Source organism: Rhinichthys klamathensis, unplaced genomic scaffold, assembly GCF_029890125.1.
Source record: "Rhinichthys klamathensis goyatoka isolate OS25496 unplaced genomic scaffold, OSU_Roscu_1.1 h1tg000011l_1, whole genome shotgun sequence".
Taxonomy (NCBI): domain Eukaryota; kingdom Metazoa; phylum Chordata; class Actinopteri; order Cypriniformes; family Leuciscidae; genus Rhinichthys; species Rhinichthys klamathensis.
In genome coordinates, this window is record NW_026606564.1 from 3,489,087 (window position 1) to 3,501,329 (window position 12,243).

Here is a 12,243-nt window from a genome sequence, read left to right on the forward strand (position 1 = left end):
TGACACCCCGATCTGACGGACATGGAGGATCAGGTACTACCCATGATGAAGAATCTTCCTGTACTTCCACTGCTTGAGCAGTCGCCGCTATACAGTCTGATGGCAATTCCTCTGTAAATTGTTCCATCATCTCTTCGATGTCGAGAGGCAATCTTGATAAGCTGTCAGCATCTGCATTCTCTCGACCAGGGCGATATTTTATTGAAAAATGGAAGTCGGCTAGCTCAGCTACCCACCTACAACCAGTTGCATTCAACTTCGCGCTGGATAACACATACGTGAGGGGATTATTATCGCTGAAGACTGTGAATGTCGGTGCATTGTATAGGTAGTCTCTGAATTTCTCAGTCACTGACCACTTGAGGGCGAGAAACTCTAATTTACCCGAATGCAGATGGTAGTTTCGTTCAGCAGTCGTGAGTGTCCGAGAGCCATACGCTATTACACGGAGCTTACCATTCTGCTTTGGTATAATACTGCCCCCAGACCTTGGTTTGAGGCATCCGTATGAAGAATAAAGGGCAACGAAAAGTCTGGGAAGCCGAGGATAGGTGGTTCGACCAGATGGTTGATCAATATCTCCAAAATCTCTTGGTGCTCAGCTTTCCAAACGATTGGTTGGTTAGAAGGCACTCCTCTATCTTTCAGTCTACTTAGTCTTGATTTTTGGCACATCTGTTCCCCTTCTGGAGTGCCCTTGAGTAGGTCATATAGTGGCAAGGGCGAAATTGTCAATCACACATTGGGGGGGGCAGCTGTGGAACTTTTTGTGTTGGCGCATGCACACATTTTTTTAATCAAAATAAAATAAAAGTCAGAGTCCGAATGTTTGTATAGGCTAACACAACAAGGAATTTTATTACATCTGATCGTCAAACGTATAGCCTACTCACAATGATTACAGCATCGGCATCAATTACAGGCCTGAATTGACAACAAAGCGGTCAGTGATCTCTCTCTCTTATATTCTTCTATAAACATATAGTGTGGCTATAAACATTTTGATTAAATTACTGTTACAGGATAACAGGATATTTACCATTCATAGATAGCCTATGTGCCAAATGTCTGTCAATTTCCGCGCTCCTCCTAACTCTTTTTCTGTTTGGTTTTTCCTAACTCACTGACGATGCACGAGCTACTAGGGATAGGAAAACATGACATGGATTTCAGGAGAAATAGGTTTTGCTAAATGTATAGTGTAAGGCAAGTCGAATGGATTTGGGAAATGGACCGGCCGGGATTTTATATTTTCGGAGCTGGGAAGAAAGACGTAGGCTATTTGCAATCACATCTGGCCCTGCCCGCATAATCATACAAGCCGCATTTCCATTAGGCTACCCTTCAAATTGCGCAAATGGAAATTGCGTAGCCTAATGAAAATGCGCACAATGGAAACACGTCCATTTCGCAAAAACTCCCGTTTATCCCAATAAAGTTTTTACGCTCGCATGAGGAGGTTTTTCAGGCAATTTGAAAAAGAAATATTTCGCAAAACTGCAATGGAAACGGGTTTTGCGCATTTACAGTCACCTGACTTACGCGGTGTGTTTTGGGTCCGTGTCCGCAAATAATAATAATAATTATCATCATTATTATAACATTTATTATATGTAGAAGACGCTTTTATCCAAAAAAGGAACAAAGCAATTCGTCACATTTCATTCATAATACAGGTTGGACAATAATAATAGGGCTAAGATTATCACAAATAAACAAGATTTTGACGCATATCCAAGTGTGTGTGCGGACTGGGTGTGGAGCGCGCACTGGATGGCACAGAGGCGTGGGCGCGAACACTTGCATTTTCCTATCAACAGTCGAAACAACTTAAAATACTCTGTCATTTCTGGTCATACAGAATATAATAATACATTATTCGCTACTTTTATAACTACTTTTATTTGCGTAATCTCACAATAACAAGAAAACGATGTGCTTTTGTAAAATAAAATAAAACAATCAGGCGCGCTTTCATGATCTCCGTGAACTGAAGCGCGAGAACTGATAGGCTAGCCTTTGTAGACTGAAGCTTTAAATGTCCACTTTAAAAGGAACAAATTCGAATCGAAAGCTAATACCTTCTGATTATGTAATCCGTATGAAGGTGCATTTCTCTCTAAAGGTGCATCCGGAGATGGAGATATGTTTTTAGCCGACACTGATTTAGGAAAACAATAGTTTATTAATAAACAATTAAAATGCCTCGTTATTTTTTCAGACACATTTATTATAGCCTAACTCACCCATACATCCCCTTTCTGTAGGCTGTGGTTATGGCTCTTCTCATTCAGCACTGCGGGAAAAATATAATTTCCAGGTTCTAATTTGGCCTTAGAAAACCAGTAAAATCTACATTTTTTTCTCCATATTAATTTGTGAATATTTTAAATGTTTAATAAAGGGGCAAAAAGTCATAAACAAATATCTGAAAATTCGTCTCTCTCTCTCTCTCTCTCTCTCTCTCTCTCTCTCTCATATATATATAGGCCTATATATATATATATATATATATATATTTTTTTTTTTATTTTATTTTATTTTTTTTTGTGCAGCATTTGGTGTAGGCCTACAGGTCAAACTAAAATGTTGGTGTTCACCTTTGCGTTTTAAAAATACAACAACCGTTCATTTTTCGTTTTGCAATTACGGGTTAAATAAGAAAAATGAATGCAAGTACACTGACCGTTTGGACATAATACGAGACAGAGTTCTTTATTGAATTCATAAAATAAACAATAATTACAGGAATATTCTACTGGACTCTAAACCCACTGATCTATATAATGACATTAATAAAGTCATTCTATATTGATCAGTGTCTAAACCTCAACGAAATGCCACAATCAAGACATCGGAGCAGAAATGAGGGAGAAACACCCAGGAACTCCGTGTCTTTCCCTGCCATTAACGCTTGGATAACACGCCACGTCTCCTTCCATTAATAGTAATAATGTCTATGCGGTGGCTGTGATATAGGCTATAAACCTACCAACGTCCGTTGCCATGATTTTTGGAATGACTTATCGCGAGAGGAAAAAAAGACGTTTTAGTCGCATTTATCGGTTAATGGAACGCCGTCATTTCGCAATAGTTTTTTATCGACATTTAGAAAATATCGCAAAAGTTTTGCGCAAATCTGTAATGGAAACGCGCCCCAAATATGATCAAATATTGGGGGGGGGACAAATTGCCCTTCGTTGAATATTGGGGGGGACGTGTCCCCCTGTCCCCCCATAGAATTACGCCTATGTATAGTGGTCCAGCAATCTTTGAGAAATCCTTGATATATTCTCGGTAGTAGCTTAAGAGCCCCATCACAGTTCGCAGTTGCCCAACGGTACGCGTTCTCTTTTTCTTCCAAGCTTGCACAGCCTCCGTATCAGCTGGGTCCACTTTGCTCCCTTCCGCAGAAACCATCCTTCCAAGATAGCGGATTTCTTTTTTCAACATTCCACATTTACTTGGTTTCAGTTTTATTCCATACCGTCTAAGCTGCTGTAGTACCTCCCGCACATGGTGTACATGATCTTCGAAGGACTTGCTATAGACTAGCAAGTCCTTTAATCCTTTTTCCTAACGCAGACTACAGGTGATGCATAAGATGATGTTGACTTAGATATCCAGCCCTGAGCAATCAGATCATGAAGATAATCTTTTACTTCCCTATACAGCGGCTTTGGCACGGAGATATATGAGCGTGCAACCGGAATCGTGTCTTATAGAAATATTTTCAGTGTTAGATTTTCTATGCACCCAATATCATCATCTGATTTGGAGAATGACAGACATTCCTCTCATAACATTTCTTTTTCAGGCTGACTCAGATGACTCAAATCCACCGGGGGGTCCCAAACATCACTGGTAGACTCAACGCTGCTCGTTTGGATGGAAGTCACAGATGTACGTATGGGCTGGCTTGACTGATCAAATGACGTGAGCGGATAAACAGCTTGTACCCCATATGCTGTTCCAATGACTGTTTTACTAAACAGGACAATGTCATGATCCGTTGGGTTCCGAGCGTCAAGCACGATGTATGGTGGGGAATACCCTGTCCATTGGCCGCAACTATCTGAAGTGTGTCAGATGCATCAATTATCTCGGAGACAAGCCTCAGCTTCACATCAGGTAATACCTTATTTTTCCACCACTCATCAATAATACAAACTTGAGAACCCGTGTCCCACAATGCTGTTGTTTTTACTCCATGAATATAACAGTCAATGAGACACTGTTTTCCCACTAAAGCGGCCACACTCAATGTTTTGTTTGAATTTGTTTTCGTTTTGACCCTTAATTCTTGCACATCTTTGTGTTCCTTTCGCTTACATTCTTTCTTGTGTTCACTCCAGTGATGGGCTTGACATAACTTAGAGCAGTAAAGGGACTTATGGCATGATGTACAGAGTCTTAAAGAATGGGAATCCCCCTTCACGCCACAACACGAGCACTGTTGGTGGGACATTAACACCTGGCAGGTCACCTCCTGTCCCATGGAAGTAACCCTCCCTCGTTTAAACGATCATCTCTGGGTGAGTTTGTTGTTCTTGCTCTGCAATCTGCCATGAAATGCTCACTGCTTCCACATCTGGAACAGTGTGTGCAATAAGTATCAATTTCACTCTGTTGGCAGTTTAAACATCTCCTAGGATGACCGCTTGGCTGCATGAAATGACGTTGAGGAGCAAATCCTTGTTGAAACTGAGTGGTCCTTCCTCTCTGTCCTGGGCTGTATTTTGGCCAATACGGAGGAGATGAATACTTAAACTGATTAGCTGGTATGTCGTCTTGTAAACCAGGTGAAGACAAATTCTGTGCAGCACTGGCTTAAGGCAGTTGAATCGACTCTCTGATTTGTGACACTTCAGCACTAAGGTTCTTTAATAGCGCCATGTCTGATTTGATTTCGCGGAGTTCATTCAGCAAATCAGGACTGTGTTTACTCTGCTTTTCCTGAAGTAACATTTTCCCTTTCTTCTCTGCAGGTGCTGGAACATCAGTGTATTCAACGCAGTGCACCATCGGCCGATGTTGAACTGCAGTTTTCTTTTTACTTTGTCTCTCTGCCTCGGTCATGCATGCAATATTCAATTTCTCTAACAACAGTTCATCACTCACGTCTGTTTGTTGCAGGTATGGCTTGAGGTCACCCCTGATGTAATCGTTTTGCAGACCTGTAAGAACTGTATGGAGAAACATATTTTGCACCAGAATAGGGTCATACTTGAGGCTAGACTCAGCTTCCGGTGATGCGAAAAGAATTTTCTGCCTCAAATCTAATGCACGAATGAGAAAGTTCTGAGGGGTTTCTTTGCTGTCTTGGGCCTCTGACATGAGTTGTTTGTACAGTTCGGTTGCGCCCTTCTCCTGGTAATGCGAGCGAAGGATTCTTCTCAAGGTAGGTAACGTTAAATTGCCTTTGCCCTCTAAGTAACTGCGTAGTTGCATGCCAGGCGCGATTGCTTTGATGACTGCATGTACTATTTCGTGTTCAGGGACGTTTTTCTTTATTCCATTTTCAATCTGATGAGTCAGGCTAGAGATACTAAGTTTATCTTTTTGTTCTGGTTCTCCAATTTGGCCTGCTATTTTAAACTCTCTTTGCCACACAAATGGTTGGGTGAGATCTCTTATTGGATTACTGTTTTGGTTTGTTTGATTCACCGTCTTTACTTCATGTTTTGTTTCACTTTGTGTGTGCTGTAGTGATAATTGTAAAGCTAACTGCAGTGCTTCAATCTGTTTTTGCAGAATTTCCTGTTCTGACACCTGAGCTACTTGTTGCGGCTCTACAGAATTATGAACTGCAGGCTGTCGTGGTAGTTGAATTTCAACAATTTTGTCTTTCAGGTTAAGGAGGAGAGACATACCTCCATCCTCAAGTTCCTCTACCTCATCTTTTTCTATATACTTCACAATGTGTGCAATTAGAAATGAACGACTTTTCTCCAATACATTCTCATGTTCAGTACCAACAATATGTAGAAAGTCACACACTGCAATCAACTGATCACTACCCAGAGTGTAAAGTGTCCCAACTACTTCAAGTCCTCTAGCGTGTCCATGTTGGTTGTGAATAAATGGTCAGTGACAGTGTAAAGCAGAATGTCTACTTGAGCAGGAAGAACTTGCAGCTTTTCCTGGCTAGCGTAAGGAACCTCAGATTAACCGCACTTCTGCCCGTCCAGTCGTGAGACTATACTGCACACCGCCGACCTTTTATCGTGATGGTTGTGGTTGCAAGGTGGAATGTTGTCATCTGGCACTACAATCGATCGGCAGGACCATGGACCATCCATCCTCGCTGGGGCCTCTAAAATGTTGCACCCCTGGAAAAGGGGAAAATAGACATAAATAAATGAGACGACACGAACTCCTTGATGTCTGTGCATCAAGCTGTATTGGCTGTGACGCAAAACTTACACTTCATTTCTTTTTTTCTTTTACCAACAAAACAATAATAAATTCACATACCATATTGTTTAGTATTGCATTAATCATATTGATTTTGTTTAACACACTACACTGCACATTTACGTATGAATCACATCGTACAAATTCATTCAAAATCTTAAAATAGTTAGTAGAGATGCACTGATACTGAATTTCTCAGTCGATAGCCGATTATTTAAAGTGATATCGGCCAATACCGATACTGATAGTTTGGTGACTCTGCCTTTTATGCCTTCTTTTAAACTAATAGTAATTCATTCCACAATTCTGAAACAAATTCAAATAAAACTGTATTCTCTCCATTTCAACAAGCTTCACAGTAACTGGTCTCATAAACAGAAAACACTTTACTCAAATTAACATTAACACTAACTAAAATCTGAATTTAAATTAAGATTGAATGTTATTAATTCATATTAACAAAAATTATTCTAAAATAAACTCCTGTTAGGCTCACATTCACTCACCACAAACAAAAGAATTGAACATCAAACTGATAATAATGTCAACTTTTTTGATGATATTAACTCATTTTAACATGAACAGGATTTCACGAGTTCACACTTACATATAATTAGATAAAGTAAAGAATATGTGTATTTGGCGTTCTGTCCGAGGGGAGGGCTCCGAGCTCGGGGTTTGGCCCGAACTCAGAGAACTCCCCCATCCCAGGTTTGGGATAGGACTAGAAAGAGGAGTGAGGAGATGGAGTGGTGGAGGGATGCTGGAAAACTGTCATAGAACCGCAGAAAAAACTGCTGTATACAGTATTGTATCTCCTGATGTTAATTGAGTTGACTGGATGAGCTCCTCCCATGACAATTAGATTAATTATCTGAACGTGCTTTTCCCGAACTTTGTTAATAAAACATCATTTAAAAAAGCATCTTGTTCTGCTAACACAAAGCATTTCCCTCAAATAAGTGTGTGAGGAAATTCATTCTTCACAAACAAGCTTTTCTGCTTTGAACATTGAACATCAAACTGGTAATTTTTTAATATTTTTGATGATATTAACTCCTATTAACATTAACTGGATGGCAACTGATGCACAGAATCTAGTGCCACACGTCGCTATGCTTTGTGGCACATCTGGTCTTCATTGGCATGTGCCAGGGAATAGTGTCACACATTGTCATGAAACACTGACACTGACACCGACACAGAGTTGTGGAACATGTCACCGTATGTTGTGACACCTCCAGTAGTGACTGACAGATGAGTTGAGCTGCTTTACTGACATAAATAAATAACCTCTGGTATTACAAAGCATTCAGTGGCACATGCCACTCAAATACAGATGTGCCACAAACTGACTATGGGCCCTATTTTAACGATCTGAGGGTGTACTCACACTAGCCAGTTTGAACCGTGCCCGAGTGCGTTTGACCACCAAAGCGCGGTTCGTTTGACTAGTGTGAGTGCTCCGAACCGTGCCCGGGCGCGGCTCGATTAGCCGGCCCTGGCCCGCTTGGAAGAGGTGGGCCAAAGCACGGTTCAGTTGGACTCAGGCGCGGTTCGCATGCAGTGTGAGCGCTAACCGTGCTGGAGCACGGAACAGGACGCGTGACCAGTGTTGCCAGATTGGGACGGTGATTTCCAGCCCAAAAGCTCACCAAAACCCGCCCACTACAAGAAAAAACCGCCCAGAATTTTACTGCCAAAATAATGTGATATAATTTCATAACCATGTCATTTAAGGTTGATAAGCACAATTTGTATCTCCTTAAAACAAAATAACAATAATAAAATAAAATAAAAAATAAATAAATTTTCCAGCAAAACAGATCAAAACAGGGCAATAATTAAGGAGAATTAGCCAATATGACTAAAATGTCCAGGTGGACACTGTCAAAACGGCAATCAAGAAATGAACCGATGACTTTAACCCTCGGAAGTACACATTGCAGAACATAACGCAGAATTTAGCAGTCAAAACGGATTATCTCGTCGGTTATGCTCGTCGGTGATGTCAACACTAACGCCAGCTGACTCTGCATGAGCGTGTGTGTACAGTAATGTCATGATGACTGATTTTATGGACTACATGCACTTTAGTTTCGTTTTTTTAACCAATTAGACTTTAAAATGTAGATGTTTGAAAACCGCCGAAATGATCCCAAACCAGCCCAAATTTTGACCACCCGCCCAAACCCTTTTTTACCCGCACAATCAAATTCAAAACCGCCCCCCTCCACTCTCAAGGTTTACGTGGCAGCCGTCGCGGCGTTCTCTGAACCCCGACGCGCTCAGTCCCTGGGCAAAGACGAGTTAGTCATCCGCTTCCTCAGGGGAGCTAAGAGGATGAACCCTCCGCGCCCCCCTTCGGTTCCTATCTGGGATCTTTCTATAGTTCTCGAAGCTATGAAAGCACCCCCGTTCGAACCGCTCGAGTCTGTGGACCTAAAATACCTCTCGCTCAAAACCGTTTTTCTGACGGCTCTGTCCTCAGTAAAACGCGTGGGGGATCTTCACGCGCTCTCATCCAGCGCCGCGTGTCTTGAGTTTGGACCGAATGATTCTGTTGTCATTCTCAAACCTAGGCATGGCTATGTCCCGAAGGCGATTGGTACCCCGTTCAGGGCTCAGATTATTTCCCTATCGGCTCTGCCTTCATCCGATAGTGAGCGCGACGCCAATCTCCTCTGCCCGGTGCGGGCTCTGAGATTGTACACTACGCGCGCTGCCGCGTTCAGACGCGCTGAGCAGCTTTTCGTGTCGTTTGGGGGGCGCACCAAAGGTCTGGCCGCCTCTAAACAGACACTGTCTAGATGGATAGTAGATGCTATCGCCTCTGCTTACGCATCTAAATGCCTGCCCTGCCCTCTGGGCATCAGGGCGCACTCCACTAGAGGCATGGCCTCATCGTGGGCATGGTCCTGTGGAATTTCCATTCATGACATTTGTGTGTCCGCGGGAGGGGCCTCCCCGTCCACTTTTGTCAGATTTTACAACTTGGAAGTTCCCGCCTTGCAGGCAAAATTACTAGCTGTCTAACGACCAGCTCCCTAAGAAGCTGCATTACTGGGAGTCCCTCACACAACCGGTTCGCCCCTTGTGCTCTCCTTAAATGCTTATACACTTCATGTGCCCGCTCTGCCGGCCTCATAGATGCTTATGTATACACTTCATGTGCCCCTTCTGCCGGCCTCATAATACATTCACTCCACGTTAAAAATCCCCCGGTATCACCCTGGGATTCATGAGTGGATTCATAGCGCGCACGGCGTTGACCAGGTGTTCCCGCAGCGTAAGCTAGCTTACGCAATACGAGAGAACCTCTCGTAAGAGAACGAATCGGTTACCTAACGTAACCTCGGTTCTCTCTAGAAGAGGGAACGAGTATTGCGTTCCCGGCCGTGCTTGCGCTAATAGCGTTTCGCTTCACGCTGAAATAAATCAACATAATAAGCCTGGGAGAGACTGTTATATACACCATAGCCACGCCCATTCTGGCGGGCCATGACGCAATGAGTGCGCGGGCGCCTCTCATTGGAAGCGGGTTCAGCCCCGCTCTCCCATAGGCTTAAGCAGTTCTCTCTGAGCGAACCAATGAGCTGCTAGCTAGCCTGCTCTAGGTCTGCCGCAGAGGAACTGCGTTGTCAATGGATACAAATTATGAAATAATTTTTTGGCTTCAATATCTCAGCAAAGATGAATCTTTCCCGCAGCGTAAGCTAGCTTACGCAATACTCATTCCCTCTTCTAGAGAGAACCGAGGTTACGTTAGGTAACCGATTCGTTTTTCTAAAGTATAATAAAAGGAAATGTGCCTTCCAAAAAAAACATTTATAAAACACATGTGTTGTATAAAGAAAATAAAAAGGACATAAGCAAATATAAATATCACAAATATGTGTTATAGACAAAGAAAGTTTGTAAAATGAACTTCAACTGTCAGAAGGACAGCTCATGAAGAATCAATCGTGTACAGAAAGGAATGTTCAAATTCAGAGGAACAGTTCAGAAGAAACGTTAATAATAAATATTGAGAAGATTGGATCAGTTGTGCTCCTTTTTTGTAATACTTGAAATACAATTTTTTTGTGGAATACTTGATGCGGCCCAGCCTGACCCCGACTCTACCTCCAGCGGCCCCCAGTTAAGTTGAGTTTGAGACCCCTGCGCTAAAGGGTGCCATGTGCGTTGGATGTAGACGCTTTGGCAAAAGCGTCAGTATATGACGCCTTGGGATGAGAACGGGCTGAAATAGTCTAATAGTAGACTTAGGGTGCTTTCACATCTGTAGTTCGGTTCATTTGGTCCGGACCAAGGGCGAAAAATGATACTTTGTAGCATTTTTCAGGCGTTTTGGTTCATTTTCACACCACTGATTGCTCTGGTCTGAATCAGTTGATGAAACGAACCAAAATGCAGTCACGTGACAATATCCACATCACTCGTTGGCGTATTTCCATAACTGCACTTCGATTGGTCAGAATTAACGTGCGGGAAAATTCCACAGATCTATGAAACCCCCTTACCCTGAGCTGTTTGCTAAACAAAGCCAAGATTCTGCTGTTCTTCGAGTTTTTGAAAGTTGGGACCTAATATGGTCATCAGACCAAATTTCGATGAGGCTCCCCACCTCCTCACAACTCCAAGTTTGTCCGTGCAAGCTGTCAACAAACATTAGTCCTCATCCCATAATGCACAGCGCAGCTGACTACGGCAGCTGGTTTAGTCCAAAAATGCGCAGTTCTTTGGCAGTTGGGTGTGTTCGAGGATCGGATCACGTTCTCACCACAAACGAACCGCTCCAGAGTTCGTTTGAAAGCGTACCGGTACGCTTGTTTGGTCCGCTTTTGGTGCACACCCAACTGCGACTGCTGCATTCACATCAGCCCAAACGAACCGCACCAAGGTGGACAACGAACTCTATTGCCATTCCACCGAACTAAATGAGGCAGGTGTGAAAGCACCCTTAAATAGTCTTGGCATGTTGGCCTCTAAGGTGTGAAGTAATGAAATTAGTTTTTTTTTTTTAAGATCTTCCTTGCAAAATTTTAGCAGGGCAGTTCTTACAAACCGCAGTTTTGTCGTCATTGTCACCCAATTCAAAGTAATCCCACACAAGAGACTTCTTTACACACAGCAAGAATTTGATGTGTTTTCCAGCCCTCTTTTGACTGACAGGATACAATCAGCCCTGATCATTGGATGTTATTAAACAATTGGACGATAGCGTGAAAATTTTCCTTTATCGGCCTATTCCGATTGTTGGCCGATACATCGGTGCATAGTCTTTGTTATATGCGATCGGCAACAAAGTTTAAACCTTACATAAAACTGTCTTTTTTTTAAAACACATGTTTATATCTGATTGCTGTACTATTTAATGTTTATGGATTGGCCTCATTCACTTCCACTGTAAGTGCCTCACTTTTTTTTTAAATAAGAAGAGACTCCTCGAAACTCATTTTTGTGGTAATCAACGTGCTGCAAGAGCTGTTGATTGAGCTTAACTTGTATTAAACCTGGAATATTTCTTAAAGGGTTAGTTCACCCCAAAATAAAAATTCTGTCAGTAATTACTCACCCTCATGTTGTTCCAACCCCGTAAGACTTTCTTTCATCTTCGGAACACAAATTAAGATATTTTTGATTAAATCTGAGAGCTGGATCACTCCTCCATAGGCTTCTTAAGGGATCGAAACTGGCCGGCCCAAAAGTTATGAAAGACATTGTTAAAATAGTCAAAGTGACTACAGTGGCTCAATCTTATGTTTATCAAGCGACGAGAATACTTTTTGTGCACAAAAAACAAACAAAAATAACGACTTTATT